General features: G+C 41.5%; 2 long non-coding RNA genes across 2 annotated transcripts in view; both read right to left on the bottom strand.

Annotated features, from left to right (window-relative positions):
- Positions 1-11478, bottom strand: part of LOC134170788 (uncharacterized) — a 35229-nt gene that overhangs the window by 12840 nt on the left and 10911 nt on the right. The window contains exon 3 of the long non-coding RNA XR_009967371.1: positions 7061-7129. This is a non-coding gene — a long non-coding RNA (uncharacterized LOC134170788). The remainder of the gene's footprint in view (positions 1-7060; positions 7130-11478) is intronic.
- Positions 2487-6090, bottom strand: LOC134170790 (uncharacterized). Its single transcript, XR_009967373.1, has 2 exons — positions 5998-6090; positions 2487-5900 (listed from the first exon to the last, which is right to left on the bottom strand). It is a non-coding gene; the product is annotated as an uncharacterized LOC134170790 (long non-coding RNA).

Raw genomic sequence — 11478 nt, 5'->3', positions numbered from 1 at the left:
AGGAGAAATTCTGTGAGGTTTGCTTGTTCACTTTCAAGTTACATTGCTAGCAAGGATTAAAACTTGCTCCGTTTCTAGTAAGTACATTGCGCTACTCAAAGTGTTGCTGTTTTGGTGCAGACTCTTGACTGGGAAGCAGAAATGTTCTCTTTTTTTTTTTTTTTCCTCATGACACAAATGAACCACTCTGATTTCTGTATGACGAGATAGGATGAAGCCAAATTAGCAACTGAGTTCACCCCTCTTCTTTCAGAGAGGTTTCAACCTTGCTGTGAAGCACTGATTAAGCCACAAGGCTGGTGGCTAATGTGATTTTAGATGTACGGCATGTACAACTGCACAATGTATGGTTGGCAACTGCTTCATTCTGAATATCTGATTTAGCTCAAGCTGAATGGAGATAGGAGGGCTAAATATAACGTTTCTGGTGGCATGTTCTTATTTTCCAGACTCTTTTAAGGTGTGATGAAATTTGTCAGGTGCTGCAATGTAGCTGTGTGCATGAAGAAGGTGCCCAAAGGGCAGCTGATGAAAGGGGCTTTGTCTTGCCTCAATTGCCCCTTGCTTCCAGAGTTCACCAGGCTCTGAAAACACATAAACATGGCCCCGGGGTCTGCATGGCTTGGGCAGGGCATAACTGGCATGTTCACCCCTTTCCCCTGGCTTTCATCTTCTTACCTCCCAATGCACTGAAGAGATAGCTTTATTTGTGGGTTGAGTGTGGTAATAGATTTGGTTTCAAGAAAATCCCTGTGGGCAAAGTGTGGCTCCCGATGTTGTACCTGTGCTGTAAAACGGAGGTGGAGCTGCTAATTGGCAGTCAAGCATGTGCTGTCTTTAGCTGGCAGGATGGCAATAGCAGGGAGGGTGTGATTTGTGCCTCTGTATGCTCAACTGTGCCACTGGCATATTCGTTGCTTCTGTTAAGGAGGCTACTGTTATGGATAAGTAATGATAGACAGAATTTAGTCTACCTGCACTGCAAGTTCACTTGGCTGCCTTTACGTGTGGTGCAATTTAAAAAAGTAGGAAGAGAGGTAGATACAGTTAAGTGGCCATGATATGCTAGGTTCTTGAGATGCCCGCATTTTTGGGAATCAGTCCTGGACACATACAATCACAGCCTTAGCCTGATGTGACAGACTGAGCAGAGAGCAGCACGTGATGCGTGTTTGAAAAGAGCATATGAACTCCTTTCTGTTTCCTGGATTTTGTGGGTTTGAGTTTATCTTTGCTGTTCCTTAGCAACCTTATTTGTTTCCACTCAGTGCTTTCTGGATTTGACTGTGAAGGTTTCCTCCCTCCACTGGCTTGGTTGCAGCTGGGAGGGTTAGCAAAGAGTGTGAAGGGAGGACATTGCAGACACACCAGGTATCTCACTGACTGCTGCATCCTCCAGCCAGGGAGGAAAAGGCTGACCATTTCTTGTTCTAGATAATGTCAAATAGAAGGAAACTAGAGCAGAGCTGTGTTAGAGGTACTTTTACTATTAAAAAGAGGGAAGTGGAAAAAGCAGCTGTGCATAATTTATATTCTATAGCCATATGAAATACATATTGACATGTGTATTACATGTGGCACAGATAGTTCTCCCCTATCTCCAAGTATAACTAATCTCTTGCTCTTGGACTTTGCTAAAGTGCCTCTAGCAGTAGTGACACATCCCAGCTGCAATCCAGAGGCATAGCTGAGAAATAGGTCAGTTGTATCAGAAGTCAGGTTTCCTAAAAGAATACAGGGAATAGAGCCACGAGGCTCCTGAATGTGAAGCCTGTGTAGGATGCCTTCCTAAATGGATGAATGTTCAAAGTTAACAATATGGCTAATGCTGTAAAGGAAGAACAGCTTTGCTGTCATGCGTCTATGCAGAAGACAGTGAGGGGGAGCTGAAATTTTTGGGAGACCGAGCTTCTGAGGGACCTACTTGACTAGGGGGGGGAATTGATTATCTTGGAGATCATGGTAGGCAGGAGGAATATAAGAAGTGCTCTGTGGGCAAAGAAATGAAGATGGGCACTGGGAGAGAAATTTATCAGTAATCTGGGATTAAGCCCTATCCTAAATAACATGGGAATCATCTACTTGGAGCCCTCATTGAGCATGGTACATGTATGCTGATTGAGACAGTTCTAAGGCACCTGTTCTTCATCCATTCTTGTTTTCTTTGACTTTCAGTCCTGTTCAGTCTACTTGATCTTTCTGTTGCCCTGCTTCTCGAATATAAGCACAAAGTAATACAGGAGATGTAGAAGTGAAGTTTTGAGCAGAACTTAACAGAAAGCATGTGTGGTTAATGACATTCCCCAAATTCTCATTATGTTCCCCTTGTCCCCTCTGATAATCCCATAATTCTTCCTGTGATGTCACATACCACCTATAAAACCTGGATTTCTCACTCTGTCCATGATACCAAAGTACGCCCATATGGGCCCTAGCTACCTCCTATTTTGATTGCTGCAGTTTTCTCCTTTTGACTTCTTTTATTCTCACAGCCTTCAAACCAGACACCGCTGCACTGACCCGTTTCCTGCTGTTTGTCCAGATCATCTCTTTGTACAGGCAAGGAGTTTCTTGTGCTTTATTGTTCGTGGTGATACATCATCAATCTCTTCTTTCTGCTCTGCTAGTGGTCACACTATCAGTCTCCCTCATCTTTCTCAGATGTCTTCTGTACTCTGAACTGACCATTATTTGCTTAATCAGCTTTCAGTTAATCACTGTAACAACCAAGGCACTTACTGAGAGCATCTGGGCAAAGTGAAGTAAGGTACTGGGGAGCCACATTCAGCATGAGAAGTCAAGCTACAAAGCCAGTGGTCAGGAGCCAGAATCAAAAGAGGGGATGAGATGAGCTGTCCTGTCAATTACAAGATCAGGCATGTCAGTCAGGCAGGGAAACCTGCAGGAGAGGTCTAACCCATTTCTCCATTCTCCATTCTCAGCCCGTTTCTCCAGTTGTTACCAAATGGGAGAATTTGGGCAAGAGCACTGACCTGCTGGTATCAGTGGAAGGGGTGCCAGGCTTTGCTCAGCACACTCAGAAGGAGATCTGTGGTTGATTATCCCCTGCCAGCGGGTTGTGCACATATGCCTTGTGTTACATTGCCTGTGAAGATCTCAGCAATGCACATGAAAAAAAATACTTCTTTTTTTACATATACAGTGCTGCAATGCAAAGAAAGATGGATGTAAAAATCTATCATCTCCCTTTTTCCTAACATTGATGTGTGCTCCATGGAGAAGGCAGTGCTTGGCGCATGTGCAGTATAAGAACCTTCACTTAAGGCTGAGCCCTGTATCATCAATTCTAAGGCACCTTTAGATGCTGGTGTTATTTGTCTCTTTTTTTAAAAACTTTAAAATTCAACCATTGCTTCCTGCTGCTGGCCTCTGGACAGGGGAATTACTGATGCTGCCTTATGCTCTGAAATTATGACTGGCAACAGTGATTACGTTAGCTGTAGATAGGCATACTGGGGCCTAATGTCAGCTGTTGCCAAAAGATAGTTTAAAAGCCTCTTCCCTCCCTGCCTGTTTTTCAGATAAAGGCATATTCCTTGTACTAAGTTGGGGCTTCTGTTTTCCTAATCCAAAAAAAGTCCATGAGTAGTTAGTTATATCTTTTCAGTTTTGATTGAAAGTTGCTAATGTTTTTCTCCAGTGGAAATGGAGCTCCTTGGCACAATAGTTGTTTTCTCCTCTGGAGGAAGTTGAAGTGAAAGCAAAGATTCAGGCAAAGTGTCTCTTCTCTATCCTAGTGTATCACGCTCTTGCGTATGATAGAAACTAGTCCAGTGCAACAAAGCAATGTGTTTAGCAGTATAAATTCAGATGAAACATCTCTAAGCAAAGTTGAGCTCTCCTGGTTCTCAGGAGCAAAGAGGTGTTTGGTGTGTCAAACTGCCAAAAGATGGGCACTCACATCTGCAGTATCAGGAAATTTGTATTGGGATGGTTTGCTGCAAAAAGTGCAATGCAGAACTTGCATCTATCTCCCATCACAGCCCTTTATTTTTCTAATTGAAAACAGATTATTACAAAGAATTAATTAGCCCCTTCAAAGTGCACATGCAGCATGCCCATAAAGAGTAATAAACTTTCAATTCATAAGAGGTAATAGATTTCAGGTCCTGTTGGCTCACTTTGCACACAGGAATAATCCCTCGCTCATCAGGGTTATTTGAATTAGGCAGACTTGACTTTTTTATGCCATTAAAAGAAGTTTGTATGTGCCCCTTTTTCTTTCTTCACATTCTTTCTTGTCTGAGCATACCTGAGATGCCTAAAGGCTTCCAGGATATCATAGGCAAACAGCTGTTCAGCTCAAGTGTGCTCTGTAGTTGATGAGTGGGGGATTTCTGTTTATATTCCAGAGGCTCGCTTCTTCAGGGCTGAGCAGAAAGGCTCACTTGAAGAAAGATTCAGAGACCTGATGACTGCTGAGCATTTCCTTCTCGTTTTCCCTCCAGAGAGAGGGATACCCACCCTTCCTGCCATTAGCTTTCTCCAGTTTCTCCAAGGCAGTAGGTCATACATAATGATATTTCTTAAAAGAAACCCAAACAAAACTGCAAACCCAACATGTTATAGATAACACCATGTGGTTCAGCAGCAGTGCTGACGTAAGGGATTGTGAAGGTGCAGCTGTTTGTGGGACTGGCATCCAGATGAGGCAATTGAACTAGCTTTAAAAAGCGAGGGGTGGGGGGAAAAAAGGAGAAGTTCTTTGTTTTGAAGCTAGATCAGTTCCCTGATCTGGCTCAGCACAACTGGGTGGTGCACTGTGTGCTAGGGAGGAAGCAAAAGGCTGGGAGTGGGATGGGAGACGTGAGGTAACTCCTGAAGCTTGTGCTGCTGCCTGCGGTATTATCTGTATGATGGTGCCTGAGTTTGAGAATGACTGTGGTTCAGTCTGTGCTTAAGGAAACCAGTGGTTTTGAGGACCTGCATTTGCCAGTGAGGTTCACATCTTTCCCTGTGATCGTTACTTTTAACATCATTTTGCAGATGTGAAAGCAAAGGTCAACTGACTTTTTCAGAAGAGAATTGCATTGTGAATAAAGGTAAAATGTGAAAGTTGTGAGTTCCCTATCGGTGTGGCCTCTGTTGGTGGCTTCCATGTGCCTTCCTGGGGCTGGAGTCTGTGCTGTCTGTGCTGTGGTGGAGCTGGAGCAGCTGTCAGCAGTGCTTGGCCAGAAAGAAGCTGACCTAAATGGAACTACTCACTATTTGTGATTTTATTTACAAAGAACACCTCACAGAAATGTTGGATTTTTTCAACAAAGCCCACCACCACCCATCCCTGGTCACTAGTAAGAGAGATACTAGTTCATATGTGTGCCTTTTAGCACAACACAAAGAAATCTGTTCAGGTTGGTTTAAAGGGAACCTCCAAAATAACATCCAGGAAACTTCTCCTTTCCATCACCTTCTGACAGAACTTATGTGGCTTCTAGTTTAGCTGGAAGGATTTTCTCTACTATAAAGATTTTTCAACATACTTCTTTCCCCTCCGATGTTATGGAGCTATGGCATGAAAAAGATTATTTGAGCTGCATTGAATGATTCTGTTTAACTAACTTGAGTAAAAGATTGTCATGCTTGTTCTAGTCTGAGCATGATCAGAAATACTGCATGGTGGTATGTTATGTTTGGAAAACTAACACTGTATCTTAGCAGGAGCCTCAAATCTTTTGAAGGCAGATTTAGTTATTTTCTCCAGTTATGAAAAATATTTTCAATTTAATTTAAATTCCATTAGACCCATGTTGCTGTTTTCAGGAGGTAACAGCTGATTAGGTTCTCAGTTACTTTTCTTTCAATTCCTGGAAGGAAATCTATTCTGTGGTTTATGTGGTAAAGTGACTGAAGAGTTTAAGTGCGTGTAGACAAAGCTGTCCCTGTTAAGGAAAAAGTATAGTTAAAGGTATATTATGAGAAAGTGACAAGTGAAACGTTTTTTCAGCATGTGGGCTGCATAGGACACAACAAACCTACCCTAAAGATGGTCTCATGCATGAGATTCTCTCAAAGATAGATCTTCCTTTAGAGACCCATACTTGAGGCAGGAGACTTATGCGACCTGCCTGGTATGCCTGAAGGAAAAGATGTATTAAATGCTAGCAGAGAAGAAGGAAAAAACTTGTCAAAATTTGTGGTTTTTTTTTAAAAGGGTGCCAGCATTTGGTCAGAGCCAGCTACACCAGACTTGTGATCGATTCTGGGAGCTGAGTTTACAGGAAAGTTTTGTTGTTCTGTTAAGAAATAGAACAGGATGAACTTTTCAACCTAGTAGGTAGAGAGCTAATTTCCATGGGCCTAACTCTGTCGGCAAGAAAAGTGAGTATTAAGAAAGAACAGGCAAACTGCTAAGACAAGGCATTAGGTGTTTTCTCACAGCAAAAGCCAGATGACTGGAATCAGAAGACCAGAAAGTTTCTAAGTCCCCTCATGCACATTGAACTAGACATCTGACTTGAACGATAGGAAAAGGAGAGATAAAAACTTATATGATACTCATGTATGTAAAACCAATTTTGAAGTCTATATGAAAAGGGAGGTTTTGCAGAGGAGAAAGAATCATCAACTGTAAAGTTTAAGTTGGAGCAAAATCTTTAAAACCTTTTCTCCTATGTCACACAGAAAGCTGTCATCATGTGTCGACCCCTACCCTGAGCTGCATGAATTCCCATGAGTGCATCACAGTATAAAGTGTCATATCATTCCTACCTAAGGATCTTGAGTCATGTTCCATTTGTAAAAAGTCTTAGGCCCCACTGACACTTATTTAAAAAACAAAAGCAAACAACAAAACCCCCAAACCCACAGCTTCCCAAGTTTGTATTTACCTGACACAGTCTGTTTTGTAGCAGACTTGTAGAGAGTTTTGTCTTAAATCTTACTCTATTCCTTTTCAAATCACAGTCCAACCTTCAAGAAGGTTTTGAATGCTCACAATTATTTATTGTAGAATTGTAATACCCAGGTTCCTCCAAGAAGGATCCCAGAACCTTGCTGTGCTCAGCAGAGTGAAAAACACAATGTAAGGAAAAGTTCTCACCAACATACTGAAGTGGCACATGGCTCTTCAGAGACTGAAAGTGGTTTTCCCACATTCTGGTAGTTTCTCCTGAAAAAACAAAAACCAAGACACCTTAAGATCTTATCCCTTGAGGGCTCCTGTTGACTTGCAATCATACATTGCAGAAGAGTGTTCAACACAGTCTGACCTTAAGAACCCTGTTTCTTACTTCTCTATTGCACTAAGGAGAACAAGTGTTCCTGTTTCTTTAGAGAATAATTATTCCTCTTTTCTACTTTGTGCTTGCTAAGAAGTACTTGTGTGATTAAAGTGGTTTGTTGTTTTAGACTGATAGTTTGGGTGTGGGATAGGAGAATTGCTGGATCCTCCTTCCATGGACCAGAAGATCTAAGTGAGCTCATTGCCACTCTAGCTTCATGCCAAGGGAGAAATCTTAGTGGGATCACTAAAGATTAGCAGTTGCATGAATAAAGATACCTACAAGAAGAACGTTTTGAAGTGGCACAAACCTTCCTTTTCCAGACAAAAACACTGGCATTTCATAATCAGTCTGTGATGAGGAACAAATTGTTAGGAAAAAGGAATTCCTGGGAATTGCAACATTGCAAACTCTGTTCTTCCGAATCAGAATGAATAGCCAGAACATCCCACTGAATGAAAATACTGGGTATTGGAAAAAGTTAATTTGTGACAATGGAAACATTTCATACCTTTATATTTGGTGTAACCCGATGATAATGCAAATATCCATGCTAATGTTTCGTAAGTTGAAGAAATTCAGTTATGTAAAATCACAGTGCTTTACTATAACATTTTTACTTCTACCCACTTTGAATTTTCACCCCTGTCACAAGACAAAGAACCACACTCAATTCACATCAACAGCTCTTTTCATCTGAGGGGACATGATTTAGAGAGTTGCTTTCCCAAAGGTAAGACTCACCCATTACCTGCTGGATGGGTTTTCTGTGTGATTTCCCCAGATATAGGAAAATAAACTGGAGTGTCTGTGGTAGCAGGGAAATGCTTTTATCTTCACCCTGGAAGTTTAAAATGAGCATTAAGTCTCCTGTTCCAGGTGCTTTAGGAAAGAGTATGAGATCAGGGAGAAACTTAACAGAGCTTTATTTCAATACCTCTCCTGCTATTTCCCAGTATGCTACTCCATAGTATAAAGAAACCTGAAGTATATAAAGTTCTTGAGCTGGAGATGATAATCTCCTGCATGTTGTATTTTGTTGTTATGGCATCTTTCCTCTATGACTCTTGCTATTGTTCTATTGTTAAGGAAATAATTTTGGCATTTCAAGTACTTTGTATTGATTAGTTTCATAATTTAGTTTTCTTGAGTGACACAGTAATTATTGGGTTAAACCTGAGGCCTGATAGGGTTCTTGGACTCCCCTTAGGTCTTTTGTTTGAGAATCAAGAGATAAATATTTCCCTTCACCTTTCATGATTTTTCAGGCCTCAGTTTCCTTACTGATTTCTTTCCCAAGCTGAAGAGTCTTGGCCAATTTAAATGCTTTCCACAATGAAGCTGTATCATATGGATAATTTGTCCTCTTTATACTTCTTCTACTTCTGTTATATTCTTTCTGAGAAGAGAATTGTATGTGGTAACAAAGATATTGTTGCATGACTAATTCTGACATATACATTTTCTTTTTGATTTTCTCTTCTTAATAATGATTAATGGTTTATGTGCCTGTTAGACATTATTGTTTAGGGAGCTACTCCTGCCAGAGAAGGAGCCAAAATAAGTCGAGAAGATCTCTCTTCTCAAATGAACATTCTAATGACAACAATAAACTAGAGACCATTATTTTATGTACCTAGAGAAGGTTTGTTTTTTTTTTCTTCACATTTGTGTTTCTGAGCATTGAATTTAAGCTGCTGTTTTGCTTCCCAGTTACTGGCTATATCCAAATTCTTCCACAACTTGTAGTTTGACAACATGATGTGACAAAGTTTGCTGCTGATGTTGGATAAGTTGGTATTGTAAAGATGAGTGCCACCTGCAAAGATATCCAGAAGACTTTTCTGAGGGTGCCATTCTCATACCACTCAAATTAGATTTGGTGTTGGTATGTACAAATGATGAACAAAGCTGACATCAGCTTAAAAAAAAAGTAAATGACAAGTGTTCTGAGCTAACAGCCGTGCCTCTTTGGGAATGAGACCTTGACATTACATCAGAGAGTGAAAAAGTCACTCTGATAGTCAAAAAAGTAAATCAAACATTAAGGATTAGTATGGGAAAAGAAGAATTAGTGGGAGGAAAATGAAATAGAGTACAAACATTTGCTCCTGTATAAATTCAAATTGAACCCATACCCTGACTGCTGTGTGCAATTCAGCTACCCCTGTCCTACAGCTTTAAAGGGGACATAACAGAGCTAGCTCAGAGAAGGCAAAAGATGACCTAAAGATATGGAATGGCTTCTACAAGGAGAATGACTCAATCAGCTCCTCTGCCTGAGAGAGATACAACTGACAGGGAATATCACAGAGATATATTAATTCGTGGATGATATGGAGATGGTTAATAGAAAAAGATTGTTCTTGCACGGGAAGAGATAGTTAATTTGGGACTATCCAATGAAATTTACAGGAAATAAGTGGCACATAAAAGAATGTGTTTTTTCTCACAGGCAGTGAAGCTATGGAACTCCTGCCAGAAAATGAGTGATATATAAGTCCATTTATCATAATTCCACTAAGTCTGGGAAACACTGAGAGGAAGTTACTGCTTCACTTCTTTGCCACCTGTGCAGTGGGATGGTCTGTACCTGCATGAAGATCATGGATGATATTGAATTGGAGAAAGGGGTCAATCTACTGGAAAGCAGGATGGATCCTTCCTCCAGCTTAGCACATTCCTTCTGAATGGCCAACAAAAACCTACTGGAGTTCAGTAATGGAAAATGCAAAATACTGCACCTAGGATGCCATAACCACATGCAGCAGTGCAGGCTGGAGATACACAGGATAAAAAATAGCTTTGCAGAAAGCTGCAGGTGAGCAATCAGCTGAATAGGCAGCTGCAGTTTCTTTTGCAGCTGTGAGGACTGACTGGTCTGTATGACCAAGAGCATGGCCAGCAAGATGAGGGAAGTGATTATTCTCTGTATTTGACATGTATGAGGCCATGTCTGAGGTACTGTGTTTGGATTGGGCCACCCTAGTGCAAAAGCAATATTTACAAATTGGAGAGGGCCCAGGAAGGGTCACCAAGATGGTCAGGATGCTACAGCACATACTGCACAAGTGAAGGCTGAGAAAGCTGGGTTTGTTCAGCCTGCAGATGAGAAGAGTAAGGGAGGGTCCAATTCCTGTCTTCTAACTTCCAAAGAGTAGAGAAGTATTCAAATGAACTTACATCTGTGTTTCCCAAGACATGTCATGCCTTTCTGCACCCTCTGTCTTACCTTTACTTTAGACAGGTAGAATTGTTCTGAGCAGGAGAAGTCAGGAGGCTGGGGCAGGTGTGGGGGCCTGCACTGAGGGCTGGGGGCAAGAGGTGTACTCTGCAGGCTGGGGTTTCTTGCAATGAGAAGGTGGGGGATGTGGAAAAATGTGACAGTGGAGGAAAAGAAGGAAATCTGGTTAGGAAAAAGAATTTAGGAAAGGATGGGAAAAGAGATGGAAAATGTCAGGGGTTCTGTATTGAAAGAATGAGGAGAAATTGGCTCTGAGTCGGGGTGGGTTGCAAAATGAGTTTGGAAACAGAAGGGCTTGGGAGATAAAAAGTCACAACTAGGAAAAAGTAGACAAGAGGGGAGAGTCAGGGGATGATCATGCTGTGCTGGACAGGATTTGGGATGAGAATAGGCAGGGATTACTGTGATGCCTCCCTCCTGCTTCTAACCAGCTCAAATCTGCGGACAGAAATTTGCAGAGGCCTGGCCCTCCTCTCCCAGCAGCAAGGGATTTGTCTCTCCTATGTTCTCTTTTTGTCACTCAAAAGTATAAAATTTAAAGTTCAATTTCCAGACAAGAAGATAACAATAATTTTGCTGGCTATCTATTTTTAAATTGACACCTCAAAAAAACATAGCAATGTCACAGAACCCTCAAACTCAGCTCCTCCTTCACAGTTTTCTGCTCCTTTCCAGGATGAGATGGGACACTCAGGGTGCAGACTCGGCTGCCAATTGCACTGTCTCCCTTGCCCGAATCCACTTCCAAATTTAGCCAGATGAAGCAAATTGTGGACAAAGACCATTCCCGGCTTGGCCGGCAGATGGCAATTACTGCTCTTAAAGGGATCCTTACGCGGCCTTTAAAGTATGGAAAAAAGGGATTTGCAGTAGCTCAGTCTCCTTAATATTACACTGAGTGTAAAAACACCTCTGAAATTTGAGTTCAGCTTTCCTGTCATCCACTAACAGATCAAATATCGGAGCTTCTCAGTCTGTGGAATAAGTACTGTC

Source organism: Pezoporus occidentalis, unplaced genomic scaffold, assembly GCF_034315485.1.
Source record: "Pezoporus occidentalis ecotype Australia unplaced genomic scaffold, CSIRO_AGI_Poc_V1 ctg39, whole genome shotgun sequence".
In the NCBI taxonomy this organism is placed as follows: domain Eukaryota; kingdom Metazoa; phylum Chordata; class Aves; order Psittaciformes; family Psittacidae; genus Pezoporus; species Pezoporus occidentalis.
The sequence above is the reverse complement of the archived record's forward strand: the minus strand, read 5'-3'. Positions and strand labels throughout refer to the sequence as shown.